Source organism: Anser cygnoides, chromosome Z, assembly GCF_040182565.1.
Source record: "Anser cygnoides isolate HZ-2024a breed goose chromosome Z, Taihu_goose_T2T_genome, whole genome shotgun sequence".
In the NCBI taxonomy this organism is placed as follows: domain Eukaryota; kingdom Metazoa; phylum Chordata; class Aves; order Anseriformes; family Anatidae; genus Anser; species Anser cygnoides.
Window position 1 is genome coordinate 45,836,226 of NC_089912.1, and position 10,427 is coordinate 45,846,652.

Sequence of the window (10,427 nt, forward strand, 5' to 3'; positions counted from 1 at the left end):
CATCTGAACACAAGGAAACACTTTTCTCCTGTGGGGTGGCCAAAAATCAGCAAAGGTTGCTCAGAGAGGATGAGGAGCCTCTGTCTTTGGTTAGAGACAACCAAATCCTGAGTGGACATGGTCCAGGGCAACTTGCACTAGCTGACCTTGTTTGAGCAGAAGCCTGGACCAGGTGATCTCAGGAGGTCGCTTCCTGCCTCAGATCTTCTGTCCAAGGCGGAGTTTCTTCCTAGCCGTGGGACTCTGGGTGAAAGTAATTTCAGTAACCCCTTTTGCTAGGTAACGGTTCATCAGCAAGAAAGAGGGATATCTGGAAAAGGCTCTTTACTAAGAGGGTGGGCAGGCACTGGAACAGGCTCTCGAGGGAAGTGGTCACAGCAGCAAACTTGACAGAATTCAAGAAGCGTTTGGACAACGCGCTCAGACATAGATAGGGTTTGATTTTGGGGTCATTCTGCATGGAGCCAGGAGTTGGACTCGATAATCCTTGTGGGTCCCTTCCAACTCAGGATATTCTGTGACTCTATGATTCTGTGGGGTGATCAGCTTGGTGGATGGTGTAAGAGCAGTTCATTCTGCTTAGCCTGACTTTAGTAAGGTATTTGACACCGTGTCTCTTAACATCCTCAGAAACAAACCGACTAATCAGAGAATGGCTTGGGTTGGAAGGGACCTCAGAGACCAGCTAACTTCAATCCCTCTGCCAGAGCCAGGGATGGCACCCACTAGACCAGGCTGGCCAAGGCTGCATCCAGCCTGGCCTTGAACACCTCCAGGGATGGGGCATCCACAACTTCTCTTGGCAACCTGTTCCAGTGCCTCACTGCCCTTACAGAAAAAATGTCCTCCTGATGTCTAGTCTAAATCTACCCCCTTTTAGTTTAAGACCATTCCCCTTGTCCTATCATTATCTACCTGAGTAAAGAGACCTACTCCATCCTTTTTGGAAAACCTCTTTAAGTATCGAAAGGTCACAATGAGGTCTCCCTGGAGCCTTCTCTTCTCCAGGCTGAACAGCCCCAGCTCTCTCAGCCTTTCTTCATAGGAGATGTGCTCCAGCCCTCTGAGCATCTTTGTGGCCCTCCTCTGGACTCATGCTTATAGGTCCACTTCCTTCTGGTGGTGCTGGGAGCACCAAACCTAGACGCAGTACTCCAGGTGGGGCCTCATAAGGGCGGAGCAGAGGGGGACAATCACCTCCCTCCCCTGCTGCCCACCCCTCTGTTGATGCAGCCCAGGACGCGGTTGGCCTGCTGGGCTGCGAGCTCCCACTGCTGGCTTATGTCAAGCCTTTTGTCCACCAGAATCCCCAAGTCCTTCTCTGCAGGGCTGCTCTCAAGGAGTTCTTCTCCCAGTCTGTGCTCATGTCCGGGATTGCCCCAGCCCAGGGGCAGCACCCTGCACTTGGACTTGTTGAACTTCATTAGGTTCATGTGGGCCCAATTCTCCAGCCTGTCCAGGTCCCTTTGAAAGGCATCTCTTCCTTCTTTGGTATCAACTGCACCACTCAGCACACCTGCTGAGGGTGCACTCAATCCCATCATCTATATTGTTGATGAAGATATCAAAACGCACCAGTCCCAAGACAGACCCCTGAGGTGCAGCCCGTGGAGAGGAGCCCACGCAGGAGCAGGGGTCTGGGGGGAGCTGCCGCCCACCCGTGGGGGACCCGTGCTGGAGCAGTTTGCTCCTGGGGGATGGATGGACCCCGTGGTACGGAGCCGTGTGGGAGCAGTGCTTGAAGAGCTGCTGCCTGTGGGCAGTCCCCGCAGGCTCAGTTCGGGAAGGGCAGCTCTTGTCGAGGCGATCGGCTCCGGGGCACACGCGTTCTGCAGCGGAGCGGGGGATCGGGACAGGCAGGGCTTTTTTTCCGACATCGAGGCCGCTCGAGGGAGCCGCCAGGACCCGGCCGCCCTCGCGAGGGAGGCTGACGAGGCGTAGGCGGAGCCAGCAGCGCCCCCTCCCCGGCCGTTCAAAAGCAGCCCCTAGGGAGCGCGGGCGACCGGGAGCGGGGCGGCCAGGGCGGGTAAACAGGGCGCGGCGCGTCAAAAAGGAGCGGCGCGGCAGTTTGCGCAGGCAGGGCGGGCAGAGAGGGCAGAAGGTGTCCCCCCCGCCCATACGAACAACTGCTCTAACGGCTGTTGACCGCTAGCTGGGCTGCAGTGGTCTACACCAGGCAGACTGCTCTCTCTAGAGAGTCTGTAACCACCCAGACTGACTGCCCGCTCAACAATGCGGCAGTTCAGGTCTCTGGATGCAGGGAGTGTCCGAGCCTGTTGCTGCCATCTGAGGGAGGCAGAGGGACTGTGTGCGTGAGGTGCGAGCAGGTGGACGACCTGGTCCGCCTGGTGTCAGAGCTCAGGGAGGAGGTGGAGAGGTTGAGGGCTATCAGGGAGTGTGAGCGGGAGATAGACTGGTGGAGCGACTCCCTGCAGGGCGTGAAGGAGAGGTACCGGGGTGAGACACCCCAAATGGGGGTGGACCCCCTGCCCGGTCGGGCAGAGGGAGGGGACCTAGGCGTTGAGGAGGAATGGAGACAGGTCCCTGCTCGACCTCGCAGGTGACGCCCCCCCCCTACTGCCCCCACCTTCCCAGGTGCGCGTACACAAACAGGTTTGAGGCCCTAGAGCTTGAGAGACCGTTGGGTGAAGATGAGGTAGAAAGTCTACCCAGGAGGATACCTAGGGCGAGGAGGTCGACTCCACGCCTCAAGACTGCCTCCACCAAGAAAGACAGAAGGGTAATTGTTGTAGGCGACTCCCTTCTCCGGGGGACAGAGGGCCCTATTTGTCGGCTTGACCCTACCCATAGGGAAGTCTGCTGCCTCCCTGGGGCCGGGGTCAGGGATGTTGCCAGAAAGCTTCCCAACCTGGTTTGCCCCTCTGACTACTATCCGCTTTTGATAGTCCAGGCTGGCAGTGCTAATATTGAAGAGAGAAGCCTGAAGGCTATCTAAAGGGACTTTAGGGGACTGGGACGGTTAGTGGATGGAGCGGGAGTACAGGTGGTGTTTTCGTCCACCCCTACAGTAGCAGGGAGGGGTACAGAGTGGACACGGAAAGCCCACCTGATTAACACGTGGCTCAGAGGCTGGTGCCAACAGAGAAATTTTGTTTTTTTTGACCATGGGGCGCTTTACTGGGCACCTGGCCTGATGGCCGCAGACGGGTCCCTATCTCTAAGGGGAAAACGGATCCTAGCCCAGGAGCTGGCAGGGCTCATTGAGAGGGCTTTAAACTAGGTAAGAAGGGGGACGGGGCAGAAATAAGGCCTGTTGGAGCTGTGCCAGGGGGAATAATGGCAAGGCCGGGGGAGAAGGCAGTGGCCCGACTGAAGTGCATCTACACTAATGCACGCAGCGTGGGTAACAAACAAGAGGAACTGGAAGCCATCGTGCAGCAGGCAGGCTATGAGTTGGTTGCCATCATGGAAACGTGGTGGGACCACTCTCATGACGGGAGTGCTCCAATGTCTGGCTATAGGCTCTTCAGAAGGGACAGGCAGCACAGAAGGGGTGGTGGTGTGGCTCTCTATATTAGAGAGTGTTTTGATGTTGTGGAACTTGAGGCTGGGACTGATACGGTTGAGTCTCTGTGGGTTGGGATCAGTGGGAAGGCCAACAAGGCACGCATCCTGGTGGGGGTCTGTTACAGACCGCCGAACCAGGATGAGGAGACGGATGAGGAGTTCTACAGGCAGCTGGCAGAAGTTGCAAAATCGTCAGCGCTTGTGCTCGTGGGGGACTTCAACTTCCCAGACATGTCCTGGAAGCACAACACAGCCCAGAGAAAGCAGTCTAGGAGGTTTCTGGAGAGCGTGGAATATAGCTTCCTGACGCAGCTGGTTAGAGAGCCTACCAGGGGAGGTGCCCCGCTAGACCTTCTGTTCACAAACAGTGACAGACTGGTGGGAGATGTGGTGGCTGGGAGCTGTCTTGGGCAGAGTGACCACGAAATGGTTCAGTTCTCTATTCTTGGCGAAGCCAGGAAGACGACCAGTAAAACCGCTGTCTTGGACTTCCGGAGGGCTGACTTTGAGCTGTTCAGGACACTGGTTGGCAGAGTCCCTTGGGAGGTGGTTCTGAAGGGCAGAGGAGTCCAGAAAGGCTGGGCACTCTTCAAGAAGGGAATCTTACTGGCTCAGGAGCGGTCCGTCCCCACGTGCCCAAAGACGAGCCGGCGCGGAAGAAGACCGGCCTGGCTGAACAGAGAGTTGTGGTTCGAGCTTAGGAGAAAAAGGAGGGTTTATAATCTTTGGAAAAGAGGGCGAGCCACTCACGAGGACTATAAGGCTGTTGCGAGGCTGTGCAGGGACAAAATTAGAAGGGCCAAAGCTCATCTGGAGCTAAATCTGGCTACTGCTGTTAAAGATAACAAAAAATGGTTTTACAAATACGTCAACACCAAAAGGAGGACTAAGGAGAATCTCCATCCTGTACTGGATGCGGGGGGAAACTTAGTTACAAGGGATGAGGAAAAAGCTGAGGTGCTTAATGCCTTCTTTGCCCCGGTCCTTAGCGGCAAAACCGGTTGTTCTCTGGATACCCGGTACTCTGAGCTGGTGGAAGGGGATGGGGAGCAGGATGTGGCCCTCACTATCCACGAGGAAATGGTTGGCGGCCTGCTACAGCACTTGGATGTACGCAAGTCGATGGGGCCGGATGGGATCCACCCGAGCGTACTGAGAGAACTGGCGGAGGAGCTGGCCAAGCCGCTTTCCATCATTTGTCGGCAGTCCTGGCTATCAGGGGAGGTCCCAGTCGACTGGCGGCTAGCAAACGTGACGCCCATCTACAAGAAGGGTCGGAGGGTAGACGCGGGGAACTATAGGCCTGCTAGTTTGACCTCAGTGCCAGGGAAGCTCATGGAGCAGATTATCTTGAGTGTCATCACGCGGCACTTACAGGGCAACCAGGCGATCAGGCCCAGTCAGCATGGGTTTATGAAGGGCAGGTCCTGCTTGACGAACCTGATCTCCTTCTATGACAAAGTGACACGCTTAGTGGATGCCGGAAAGGCTGTGGATGTGGTCTACCTTGACTTCAGTAAGGCTTTTGACACCGTTTCCCACAATATTCTCCTCAAAAAACTGGCTGCTCGTGGCTTGGACTGGCGTACGCTTCGTTGGGTTAAAAACTGGCTGGGTAGCCGGGCCCAAAGAGTTGTGGTGAATGGAGTCAAATCCAGTTGGAGGCCGGTCACTAGTGGAGGCCCCCAGGGCTCAGTACTGGGGCCAGTCCTCTTCAATATCTTTATCGATGATCTGGATGAGGGGATTGAGTGCACCCTCAGTAAGTTTGCAGACGACACCAAGTTAGGCGCCTGTGTCGATCTGCTCGAGGGTAGGAAGGCTCTGCAGGAGGAACCGGATAGGCTGGACCGATGGGCTGAGGTCAACTGTATGAAGTTCAAGAAGGCCAAGTGCCGGGTCCTGCACCCGGGGCGTAACAACCCCAAGCAGCGCTACAGGCTGGGAGACGAGTGGTTGGAAAGCTGCCTGGCAGAGAAGGACCTGGGAGTACTGGTTGATAGTGGGCTGAATATGAGCCAGCAGTGTGCTCAGGTGGCCAAGAAGGCCAAGAGCATCCTGGCTTGTATAAGAAGCAGCGTGGCCAGCAGGTCTAGGGAAGTGATTGTGCCCCTGTACTCAGCTCTGGTGAGGCCGCACCTCGAGTGCTGTGTTCAGTTTTGGGCCCCTTGCTACAAGAAGGACGTCGAGGTGTTCGAGAGAGTCCAGAGAAGGGCGACGAGGCTGGTGAGAGGTCTGGAGAACAAGTCTTACGAGGAGCAGCTGAGGGAGCTGGAATTGTTCAGCCTGGAGAAGAGGAGGCTCAGGGGCGACCTTATCGCTCTCTACAGGTACCTTAAAGGAGGCTGTAGTGAGGTGGGGGTTGGTCTATTCTCCCACGTGCCTGGTGACAGGACGAGGGGGAATGGGCTAAAGTTGCGGCAGAGGAGGTTTGGGTTGGATATTAGGAAGAACTTCTTTACTGAAAGGGTTGTTAGGCATTGGAATGGGCTGCCCAGGGAAGTGGTTGAGTCACCATCCCTGGAGGTCTTTAAGAGACGTTTGGATGTTGCGCTTAGTGATACGGTTTAGTGGAGGACTTGTTAGTGTTAGGTCAGAGGTTGGGCTGGGTCATCTTGGAGCACTCGATCCCACCGTCTACATCGTTGATGAAGATATCGAAAAGCACCAGTCCCAAGACAGACCCCTGAGGTACACCGCTCGTCACTGGTCTCCACCTGGGCATAGGGCCATTGACCACCATAAATCTCTTGTTAGCCTGTTGCTCCAGCCTGTCAAGGTTTCTCTGGACGAGAGCATGGCCTTCTGGTCTGCCAGCCACTCCTCCCATTTTTGTATCATCTGCCAATGTGCTGAGGATGCACATGGTCCAGGTCATTAATGACATGTTGAGCAGTACTGTCCCCTGGGGAAAATTGTTATTTTGCACAACCCTTACCAGCTCACTGCCTGCTAATCTATCTAACCTTGTCCTATCAAGGAGGTGATCCAGAACACCCAGCATGGCCTCAACAGGGGCAAATCATGCCTGACCAATTTGGCGGCCTTTTATGGTGGTCAATGGCCCTATGCCCAGGTGGAGACCAGTGAAGAGCGGTGTACCTCAGGGGTCTGTCTTGGGACCAGTGCTTTTCGGTACCTTCATCAACGATGTAGACGATGGGATTGAGAGCACCCTCAGCAGGTGTGCAGATGACAGCGAGCTGAGTGGTGCAGTTGATACCAAAGAAGGAAGAGATGTCTTTCAAAGGGACCCGGACAGGCTGGAGAAGTGGGCCCTCATGAACCTAATGAGGTTCAACAAGTCCAAGTGCAGGGTGCTGCCCCTGGGCTGGGGCAATCCCGGACATGAGCACAGACTGAGAGAAGAACTCCTTGAGAGTTGAGGCCTTCAGACACTGTGAGGAGAACCCACAAAGTCTTTGAAGACACAAAATCCTCCAGAGTAAGAGAGGCTATAACATATGGGAATGAACATTTTGGAAAGCTGAGGTTGGAAAGGAGCCCTGGAGGTCCCCAGGAAAACCTGCTGCTGAAAGCAGCCCCAGCAAGGACGTCAGACCACATGGCCCTGGCGATTCCTGCAGCCGGGTCTTGAGAAGCTGAAAGGATGCAGGTGGCGCAACCTCTCAGGGCAACCTGCTCCCTTCTGGAGATTCCCCACGAACAGAAAGGTTTCCCTTTCTCTCCAGTGTGAACTTGGCTTCTTTCAGTGTAGGTGGGCACACACTTCTCAGATCGCAGTGCACTGCTGTGAAGAGCCTGGTTCCGCCTTGTCAACGTGGAGGTCATAGCTCAGCCACAGGGGCCGCTCTGGGCCCTTACGCTGGCACCTTTCCACTGAGGGTGGGCAGAAGAGCCACCTCCTTACTACTCAAGCAGGGTCACCTGGAGCAGGCTGTGCAGGAGCAACCCACAGATTCACCTGCTGCTTCCACTTGTGGAAAAACTGTGTTTTGCTTGAAGGGCAGTCTGCTGCTGGATTGCTGCAGGACTCCCAGAAGGCTGGGGGTCCAGAGCTTTCCTCTGCCCACAGAGACCGAGCAGAGGCGTGTAGGTCAACAAAGGGCCTCACTCCCCTGCAATGGCTTTTCCAAAACAGACAGTGATTCCCCTAAAGAGAAGAGCCATCCCCAGGGATGGGGCTGTCAGCATGGCCGTGTTTATGGCAGCTGAGCTCTGTGCAGGTCTTGAGGACCTGCCACCAACCCGTGGGGTCAGAGGGCTTGTGCACCACTGGGCCGGTGCTGGGAAGGAGGAGTCTGGGAGAGCAGCATGGAGACATGCTCTGTTGTGGCATTTATGCTACACCAAGTCAGCAGTCAGACCCGGAAATTTCCTCCCCTGCTGAGTCAGTGGCGGAAACCATTCCCTAGTGTGGGTTGTTCTGTTAGTTTAAAAAACACTCCCCTGAATGTCACCCAGATGTTTATTGGAGGTAACAGAAGTCAAGCCGCAGAGCTCGCCGCAGCACTGTTCTGAAGCTGGCGCGAGGTGCGGCCGTAGGGCCGGCCGGGTGCTGCCCTGTACTCAGCCGGGTTGGCTCCCCAGAAGTGCCGGATGTGGGAGCCTGCTGGGAGGTGGTGTTGGAGGGCCCCCGAAGGGCATCTTCTCCGGTTGCTGGGTCACGTCCCACAGGCCTCCTTCCGGGTGCTGAAGGGCTGTGGTCAGCGGCCGAGTTGTGTGGGCTGGACTGCCGGTGCGGGGACCTGCTCCGGTCCCTCTCTCTGGCCACGTCCCTGCGGCAACGGGTGGAAGAGACGACGACGTATTCCTGGAAGTCATCGTCCGCTCGCACCGAGTGCAGGAGCCGGTGGAAGGGCCGCCTGCAGATGGGGCACGTGGCTTTCCTCTCGGCCCACTGCTGGATGCACTCCAAGCAGAAGCGGTGCAAGCAGAAGGCCACGTAGGCTGCGTTCTCGATGTCATTCATGCAGATGGGACACAGGAGGTCTTCTGCTGCCTCCAACGGCCTGGCCTGCTGCTGCTGGCTGGCGCCGGCAGTCACGCCTAAGGCGCACTCCTCCATAGCTTTCTGGGCACCCGCTGCCATGTCCTGCCCCGACATCTTTGCCACGTGCCTGACCTTGTCTGGTGCTAGGAGGGGAAAAAGAAAGGGAGCCTCAGCTGAGGGAGAGGGTAGGAAAGGGCCTCCCAAAGGGGCTCCCTGTGGCTTGAGAAGCAGCAGCAGTCCTGTGGGACAGCCAGCCTCAGGGGCTACCCTCCAGCCCTGCCTTCCCCCGTCAGCTCTGGGGCTCTGGGGAAGAGCCGGGGTGTCCACGACCCCTGATCTCCACGTGCTCTCTCCCTGAGGCCCTGTATGACTGGGATTGAACTGAGGTACCTGACAGAGGCGCTCAGGGACGGTGGAGAAACTCTCCAGGAATCTTCAGCGCTGCCAAAGACCTTGGCCCCCTCCTGGGACAGCCGCCGTGTGGGACCCACACGCAGCACCCTGCAGCTGTCAGCGTGGAGAGGAGCGCTGCAAGAGGCTGCCTTTGCTCTGCGCGCAGAGCCGCTGCTCTCCAAAAGCCACAGCTCGAAGCACAAGCCACGGTCCTGCAGGAGCTGTCACGCCTCGCGTGTGCACCCGCAGGAGCTCCTGGACAAAAGGCACGGGGACAGAGCCTACAGCTGCTGAAAAGCACTGAGGTCACGGGCAGTCACAGTCGCTGCTTGGCGACATCACAGGGGTCTCTGGGGCTGCCCAGCGAGGAAGACCCATGTTCCCAAGGGGGAAGCTTGAAAGCTTTCACCAACAAGAAGCAAGTTGCCTTTGATTCAAATGGGATTGTGATAAGTGGGCCGGTGTTGATAATATTGAACAGAGAGAGGTATGATGACAATAAGCCTGAAAGGAATGTGAGAACTGCATCAGCTGTGTAAATTCAAAGCTCCTTAAAACAAACAACAACAACAACAAAAAGATAACCCACACAATGGGAAATCGTCAAATAGTTACGAGAACAATAGTTTTGAAATTGATGTCAGTAAGTTTATGTGAAGAAAGGAAGGATGAAGAATTCTGAAATACAATCTTATTTAAAAAAAATAAAATTCTCTCCAATTCAAGAGAGATTGTTGTCTAACTCCTTTCAGCAAAATAAAATCAAACAATAATTTTGGTTACTACTTTTGAGTTGCTTTTTTTTCAACAAAAGCTTAATCAACCACTGTTCTGCATAGGAACACATTAGTAGGTTCAACAGTACGTAACAGATTCTATTAGTCGGAAAAGACAACAGTTCAACTTGCAGTTTGGATAGGTGAAAATTTAGAGAATCTAAACTGCGTCACAGAATGAAACGAAGCATTCACCCACCACACAGATCCAGCAAGATAGCTCTAAGTATACTCTGACACCACCTTTATGGGCCACATTTTCATAGGATGTCAAAATTGATCTCTTCTAGAGTTGGGAGCATTCTGGAGTTGTCAGCCAACCTGGAATACTAACAAATTTAAACTTGCTGAAACATTATGACTATATTTGAAGAAAATAATTTATTTTGCTGCACATTTTTAGTGGGAAAGAAATACTACGATTCTGCATGATGATATTTGACATGCGCCTTACTTTTTTTTTTTTTTTAACCAGTCAAATATGAAGAAATCATTGTATGTCTGGCAAAGTTTGTGAGCTCTTACGTTGGGTTTATGTGGCAAGGTTTGTAGGGGGCTGCAGGGGCGTCCGCCATGAGCAGAGCCCAGCAGCTGCCACATCAGATCGGAGCCAGTTCCAGCCAGCTCCAAAAAGGACCCGCTGCTGGCCAGAGCCAAGCCAGTGAACGGCGCTGGATGCGTCATTGTGAGAAAGGGAGAAAGTGCTGCCCAAGAACAACTGGGAGAGAGGAGTGAGAAAATGCGAGAAAAACAGCCAAGCAGACACCAAGGTCAGA

At 54.8% G+C, this 10,427-nt stretch overlaps 1 long non-coding RNA gene across 1 annotated transcript; it reads right to left on the bottom strand.

Moving 5' to 3' along the window:
- Nucleotides 1-7,939: 7,939 nt before the first annotated feature.
- LOC136789083 (uncharacterized) lies at nucleotides 7,940-9,289 on the bottom strand. Its single transcript, XR_010827865.1, has 2 exons — nucleotides 8,873-9,289; nucleotides 7,940-8,625 (listed from the first exon to the last, which is right to left on the bottom strand). It is a non-coding gene; the product is annotated as an uncharacterized lncRNA (long non-coding RNA).
- Nucleotides 9,290-10,427: the final 1,138 nt, after the last annotated feature.